Here is an 8,969-nt window from a genome sequence, read left to right on the forward strand (position 1 = left end):
CCCTCACCCTGGTTACCATCATATTCTTGTCCATGTCTCTGAGTCTCAATTTATGTCTCATCTATGTATGGAATCATATAGTTCTTAGTTTTTCTGATTTACTTATTTCACTCAGTATAATGTTATCAAGGTCCATCCATGTTGTTGTAAATGATCCGATGTCATCATTTCTTATGGCTGAGTAGTATTCCATAGTATATATGTACCAAAGCTTTTTAATCCACTTTCCCACTGATGGACACTTGGGCTGTTTCCAGATCTTTGCTATTGTGAGCAATGCTGCTATAAACATGGGGGTGCATTTCTTCTTTTGAAACAGTACTATGGTGTTCTTGGGGTATATTCCTGAAAGTGGAATAGCTGGGTCAAAAGGCAGTTCGATTTTTAACTTTTTGAGGAATCTCCATACTGTTTCCACAGTGGCTGCACCAGGAAGACAATTTGACTTTGGGTGAAGGGTATGCAAAAAGAAAAAAAATATTTAGAAAAATATTTTTTGTCAAAAATATAAAGATAACTGATAGAAAATATAGTAAACAAATATCCAAAATTGTTGTAGTCGCATGAAAGTGGTTTTTCATTATTTTTTTGTTCTGGTATGGTAATGTCTATGTTCTCATCATAGGGGATGGAGTTATAAGAAACAAACAACAAAAAATAACCAATAATGATATTGACTGCAATGATGCCACAGTAAGAGATTTTAATACCCCATTGACACCATTGGCTATATCTGACAGAAAATTAACAAGGAAGTATTAGCCTTAAGTTATACATTTGATCAACTGAATTTAATTGATACGTTCAGAGTACTTCAGCCCAAAGCAGCAGAGTATACATTTTTTCAAGTGCACATGAAACATTTTATATGTATGGACCACAGATTAGGACAAAAAAAATCTGAATAAATTTGAGAAGACTGAAATTATATATATCAGACATCTTTTTTGACCATAATGACATAAAACTAGAAATAAATAACAAGGAAAAAAGAAATAAAAAACACACAAAAGTAGGGAAGCTAAACAACATGTTACTAAACAATAAATGGATTAACAATGAAATCAAAGGACAAATCAAAAGATACCTTGAAGAAAATGAAAATGTAAACACATTAACCTAAAATTAATGGGATACAGCTGAAGCAATCCCAACAGGGAAAGTTATAGCATTATTGGCCTACTTCAAGAAACAAGAAATATCTCAAATGAACAATCTAACCATACACTTAAAGGAACTTGAAAAAGAAAAATAAACAAAACCCAAAGTGAGTCGTAGAAAGAAAATAATAAAAATCAGACCAGAAATAAATAAAATAAAGACCAAAAATACTTACAAAAGAAGATTAAACCAAGAGCTAGTTCTTTGAAAAGACAAACAAGACTGAGAAACCTTTAATGCAACTCATCTAGAAAAAAAGAGAAGACTCAAATAAAATCATAAATGGAGGAGAAGTAACAGCAGACACCAAAGAAATACAAAATATTCTCAGAAAATATTACAAACAGCTATATGCAAGCAAATTGGACAATCTGGATGAAATTGATAAATTCCTAGAAATGTACAAGCTTCCAAAACTGAATTAGGAAGAATCAGAGAATCTGAATATATGTAATATATAATATATACATATATATATACATATATATATTAAAGCCAGTGAAATTGAAGCAGTAATCAAAACATTTCCATAAACAAAAGTCCTGAACCAGATATCTTTATGGGTAAATTTTACCAAATTTTCAAAGAAAAAATAAATCTCAGATCATTTTAAAAAATACAAGATGAAGGAAGGCTCCCAAGGTTATTTTACAATGCTAACATTTTCCTAAATCTAAAACCAGATTAAAACACTAGAAAGAAAGAAAATTATATGTAAGTCACTCTGATAAATATAGATGCTAAAATTCTTAACAAAAAATTAGCAAACTGTATTAAGTAAGCAATATATTACAAAGATTGCACACTATGATGAAACAGAATATATTCCATGGATGCAAGATTGATACATCATCTGCAAATCAATAAATGTGATACACTGCACAAACAAATGAAGGATAAAAATCACATGATCATAGCAATAGATACATAAAAAGCACTTGATAAAATTTATCACACATTTGTTATAAATTTTAAAGCAAAATAGGAATCAGGAGTACATAGCTCAACCTAGTAAAGGCCATGTATGAGAAACTCAGAGCCAAAATCATATTAATTAGGCAAAAGCTACAAGCATTTTCCTTAAGATCAGAAACAATACAATAATGTTCTCTATCACCACTCTTATTGAATATAGTACAGTTGAGTCTTAGCCATAGCAATCACACAAGAAGAATAAATAAAAAGCATTCAAATTAGAAAGGAAGAAATAAAACCATCGTTGTTTCCTGATGACATGATATTGTATATAGATAACCTTAAGGATTCCACCAGAAAACTATAAGAATTGATATATGAATTCAGTAAAGTACCAGGATACAAAATAAATATTCAGAAATCAGTTGCATTCTTATACAACAATAATAAACTAGCAAAAAAAAAACTAAGAAAACAATCTTATTCACAATTTATTCAAAACACATAAAAAAGAAATAAATTTAACTTTGGATGTAAAAGACCTGTGCTCAGAAAATTATAAGCCATTGAGGAAAGAAACTGAAGAAAATACAAACAAATGGGTGCATCCTATGTTCATGGATAGAAAGAATTAATATCATTAAAACTTCCATACTACCCAAAGCAATCTTTAGATTCGACATGATTCTTATCATGATACTGATGGTGCATTTCACAAAACTAAAATAAATAATCCAAAAATTTATATGGAACCATATAAAACCCTAAATGGACACTGAAATCTTGAGAAAGAAGGATAAAGTTGGAAGAATAACACTATCTTATATCAAACTATACTACAAAGTCATAGTAATGAAAACAGCATTAGAGTGGCATAAAAACAGACATATAGATCAATGGAACAAAATAGAGAGCCTAGAAATCAACCCATGCCTCCATATATGGTCAAACCATATTTGATAAAAGAGGCAAGAACATATAATGGAGTAAAAACAATCTATTAAATAAATGTGTTGGGAAAACTGGTCAGATACATGCAAAAAAATGAAACTAGATCACCTTCTTACACCATACAAAAGAATACACTCAAATTGGATTAAACACTGAAATATTAGATACAAAACTATAAAAAAAACCCAGTAGGAAAATATGGGCAATAAAATCTCAGAGATTTATTTTAGCAATATTTTTTTCAAACATAGCTGCTTGGGCAAAGAAAAAAAGAAAAAAACATAAACAAATTATACTACACCGAACAAAGGTTTTGCACATCAAAGGAAACCATCTACGAAATGAAAAGACAACCCAATGAATGGGAGAATAAATTCACCAATACATTGAATAAGGAATCAGTATTGAAAATTTACAAAGAACTTATAAAACTAAACACCAAAAAAAGAGTTAATCCAATTAAAAATGCACAAAGGCATAAATAGACAGTTTTCCAAAGAGGACATACAGATGGCCAATACAAATATAAAAAAATTATCAATGTCACTAATCATCAGTGAGATGCAAATTTAAATCACAATGAGATATCACCTTATACCTGCCAGAATGGGTGTCATCAATAAATCAACAAAACATAAGTGTGGTGAGGGTTTGGAGAAAGGGGAACCCTTGTGCACTGTTGGTGAAACATGAATGGATGAAGCTATTGTGAAAAACAATATGGAGTTTCCTCAAAATTTAAAAGTAGATCTGCCTTTTGAACCAGTGATCCTAATTCTGGGAGTATACCTTAAGAAACTGGGAACATTATTGGAAAAAATATAAGCTCCCCCATGACCATTGCAGAATGGCTTACAATAGCTACCATCTAAAAAATCCAAAGTGACCATCAGTAAATGAGTAGATAAAATGGCTATGGTACATTTACACAATGGAATACTATGCAGCAATAAAAAAGGAAATCTAATCCTTTGCAATGGCATAGATGGACTGGGAAGTCCTTATGCTAAGTGAAATAAGCCAGTCAGAGAATGACAAGTCCCATATGATTTCACTCATATGTGGAAACAAAATGAACTAACAAACAAAACAGAGGCTTATACATAAAGAGCCAGCTGACAGCTATTGGAGGCAGGCAAGGAGACTAGGTGAAGGACTAGAGAGATAGATCCAAAAAAAAAAAATCTCATGGTCACTGACAACAGTGAGATGATTGCCAGGAGGCGGTAAGGTAGAGGAGAATATGGAGGCATAAATGGTAATGGACAAGGACTTGACTTTAGGGGTTGAACACACAATACTTTGTACAGAGATGTGTTGTAGAGTTAGACACCTGAAAGCTTTATAATTTTGTTAAGTACTGTAACCCTAATCTAATTTAAAAATAAATAAATAACAAAAACAGAAAAAATGATAATATACCCTTAATCTTTTTCAAATCTTAAATTTCTTTTTTTTAAACATTTCCAGGAAAGTTGTTATTATAATTCTCATTTTCCTCACTTTGCTGCTCCAAATAAACAGCATGAAACTCTTAGTCATGTTGATTTTTAAGGGGTCAGTTCAAACTTTTTAGATGTTGCTTTTGTGATTTTTGGCACACCTCATGAGGAGATGGTGTGCAGGGAGGCATAGCTGCTCATTATCAATCACAAGTCATAAGTGCTGTTTGGCAGAGATAAGAAATTTAAACAATTTCCAAGGCATAGGTAATTCTAAAAAGTTGCTTGTTTGTTATAAGTCAAATTTATTTAGAAATATAAGGAAGGTTTGAAAAAGATAATTTCTACAGTAAACATTAAACATAAAAACATCTTATGGACATATTTCTAACTGATTAGTTGTTCTTATAATCTTCTATAATTCCTGTTCATCCAGTCTTCATTTCATGTCAGAAATCAGCTTGTTTTTCACTTCCAGATGTAACATATTTCTCTTTCTAGAGAGAATCTTAACTTCTTCCTGAGTCAATCAAAACGGAAAACATTAGTTTACCTGTATAATTTTCTCTTGTAGCTAAAATGGTCTCTGCTTTACCCAATAAATTACTCTTTCAGTAAAAATCACATCTCATTGGTTATTCTTTTCTACCTCTTGTTAGTCCCTAATAAACATGATCTAAATCCAATAAGTATTAGATTTGCAGTTTTACTTCTTTTTATTTTTCCTTTATATTAATCATATTTGTTTTCCCCACTCTATTTTTTTACTTTATTTGTTCATCATGTATGTGTAGTTAGTTATCAGCACCTCCCCTTTAGTTTCAGAAGTGTTTGGGTTAAATGAGAGGTACTTGGAAACACCAGAAACAAAATTTGTGCAAGAATTTGTTCAGTGAGAAAATGTCGACAGAGTAGGTGTACATTACAACTCCCACCTCCCAGAATCAAAGTGGATTACAACTTAACTTAGGAACAATAATCTTGAAAAACCAACTTTGGACTAAACTAATAGGAATCTATAACCAAGCATTACAGAAGAAACCACACTGAGAATGATAGGAAAGAACTGCTCCCAGAGGTGACCCAAAGGGTTTCTCATGGCAGGAGAGTGGAGAGTCCACAGCCCCAGTCTGGAGCCCCAGTCTGGAGGCCCAGAGACTAGAGGAGGCATAAAAACAGTATTTAGCTGAAAGAACAGCTGGGTTATGATTTGCAAGAAGGAGACAGAAATCTCAGACCCAGGCTCCATCTTAAAGGGACAATGCAGGAAACCTCTTTCACAGCCACTTACCAGGGCTCTTGAAGCAGAAAGCAATGAAAGGACTGGAGTTGTGAGAGGATAGTGTAGTATCGGGGGCACAGGGAAAGACTGTGGGGGACAGTCACCCTGACCCCTGTACTGGGTTACTCCACAAACCTAAAGTGGCCATTTTTCCTGGGACAACAAATGCAAGCAAAGGGAAACAATTACTCCACCCACCAGAGGCACTCCTGCTCCAGTCGGTGCAAAGAGTTGCTTATAAACAGGAGGCGCTTCAGGGACACAGGTCTTGAGTGCTAAGGTCTGGGCTACACTGCCCCCCAAAACTTCTGAGTACCCCCCAAAGGGTAGGAGGGCCTGGCTGCAACAGCATCTGCAGTGCTTGGCCCACACAGTGGCTTGGAGTTGATCCAGAGAGGCGTTTCATGTTGCTGCAGGGAGACGAGCCTGGTGGGGCAAAGCATCCCCCATGCTCACAGGGAGAGGGCTTGATGAGGCAGACCACACACCTGCAGAGCAGCCCGAGCTGCAACCTGTGAGCTCGAGCACCCAGCAGTGCCAGTGCACAAGTGCCCAAGGAGTTGGCGGTGATGGTGGGTTGGCAGACAGACCACACCTCAGAAATAGAGAAGCAACACACCCTGGCCAAGAGTAGATAAAAGTCAGATTAAGAGTGCAGTTGATATTTACAACAGCATCTGAATCCAGCAGAGGCATCCACAAATTCTGGATTGCCTGTAGTTCCAAGAAGGTTGGTAAGGGCTAGTCATAAGAAGTGACCCACACTGGTCTGCACCATATTCTGGCCATGGATGTCCAAGGCTAGCACATCCAGTGGCAAGGTATGGAGAGCATCAACTCAGGATCTAACAACCCTAGTTAGACTGGTATCTTAAGGAAGGGCTCCTCACACCTGACCCAGCTAAGGCATCAAAAACACTAACACAAATAGCAAAAGGAGCAGTAGCAGCAGACAGTTAGCCCACCAATTACAAACAACAACTGAGGCCAACCCAAGAAGATATAAAAATAACACAACTGAAAGCTGGAGGCAGAAAACACAAACCCTATATTTAGCAATGCACAAAAGCACATTCAAAGAAGTAGTCTATACAGAGACAAAATGGGAAGACAGTGAAATTCAATCCAAATGAATCAAAAAGAGAAATCCCCAGAAAAAGAACTGAATGATATGGAAATAACCAAGATACCAGATGCAGAGTTTAGAATAATGGCTGTGAAGACACACAAGGACCTTAGAGCAACAATGGACAGACAAAATAAGTACCTAAATAAAGGGATATCAAGCATCAAAAAGGACATTGAAATCATAAAAAAGAACCAGACAGAAATGACAAACACAATATCAGAAATGAAGACTACACTAGAAGGAATAAAAAGTAGGCTGGATGACACAGACGATAGAATCAGCGATTTAGAGAACAAGATAAATGAAAGCACAGGAGCAGAACAGAAAAAATTAAAGAGGATTAAAAAGTCTGAGGAAACTCTAAGACAGCTCTGTGACAACATGAAGAGACACAACATCCATATCATAAGGGTTCCTGAAGTAGAGGAGAAAGAACAAGGGATAGACAACCTGACTGAAGAAACTGTTGCTGAAAACTTCCCTAAATTGATGAAGGAAAAATTCACACAAGTTTAAGAAGCACAGAGAATCACATTAAAGTGGAATCCAAAGAGACCTACATCAAGACACATCATAATTAAAATACCAAAGCTAAAAGATAAAGAAAGAATACTAAAAGCTGCAAGAAAAAAGCAGTCAATCACCTACAGAGGAGCCCCCATGAGTATGACATTTGACTTTTCACCAGAAACACTTGAGGCCAGAAAGGAATGACAAGAAATATTGAAAGAAATGCAAAATATAGAGCCTACAACCAAGGCTTCTTTATCCAGCAAGGCTATCATTTAAAATTGAAGGAGAAATAAAAAACTTCCCCCCAAAAAAGCCTTCAAGAATTAATTACAACCAAACCAATGCTGCAAGAAATGTTAAGGGGCCTATTATAAACAAAACAAAGGAGGGGAATCTAGTAAAAGAGAAATGTAAATTTAAAAAACAAAATGGCAATAAACAACTACATGTCAATAATATCCTTAAGTATAAATGGACAAAATTTTCTAATCAAAAGACATAGGGTAGTTGTGTGGATAAGAAAACAGGAACTGTACCTATGCTGTCTACAAGAGACACACCTCAAAAGAAAAAAAATACACATAGACTGAAAGTAAAGAAATGGAAAAAAAATATTTCATGCAAATGAAAATGAGAAAAAATCTGGGATAGCAATACTTATGTTTGACAAAATAGACTTTTAAAACAAAAGCTTTAGTAAGGCATAAAGAAGGTCACTACATAATGATAAAGGGAGCATTGCAACAGGAAGATATAACCATTAAAAATATTAAGGCTCTTAATATAGAAGTACCTAAATATATAAAGTAGTTTTTGATTAACATAAACAGCTAGATGAACAGCAATACTATAACAGAAGGAGATTTCAATAACCCACTAATATCAATGGATAAATCCTCAAGAATGAAAATTAACAAAGAAACAGCAGCCTTATAGGAAATACTACATCAACAGGATTTAGTAGATATCTTCAGAACATTTGACCCTAAAGCAGAAGAATTTACGTTATTTTCAAGTGCTCATGGTACATTCTGTAGGAAAGACCACATGTTAGAACACAAATGAGTCTCAATAAATTTAAGAAGACTGAAGTCATATCAAGCATCTTCTCTGATCACAATGGTATGAAACTAAAAATCAACTACAATATAAACACAGAAAAATATTCAAACACGTGGAAACTAAATAGCATGTTATTAAATAACAAATGGGTTAACAACAAGATCAAGGAAGAAATAAAACATTTCCTTGAAACAAATGAAAATGAACATACAGCAACTCAAAATTTATGGAATACAGCAAAGGCAGTCCTGAGAGGTAAGTTTATAGCATCACAGGCATACCTTAAGAAGCAATAAAAAGCTTGAACAAACAACTTAACCCTGCATCTAAAAGAACTAGAAAAAGAACAGCAAAAAAAGCCCAGCGTAAGTAGAAGGAAAGTAATAATAAAAGTCAGAGCAGAAATAAATGACTTCGAAGCTAAAAAACAATATTGAAGATCAATGAAACCAAAAGCTGGTTCCTTGAGAAGGTAAACAAGATTGATGAACCTTTAAGCAGACTCACCAAGAAA

The sequence above is a fragment of the Saccopteryx bilineata genome, chromosome X (genome assembly GCF_036850765.1).
Source record: "Saccopteryx bilineata isolate mSacBil1 chromosome X, mSacBil1_pri_phased_curated, whole genome shotgun sequence".
Lineage (NCBI taxonomy): Eukaryota > Metazoa > Chordata > Mammalia > Chiroptera > Emballonuridae > Saccopteryx > Saccopteryx bilineata.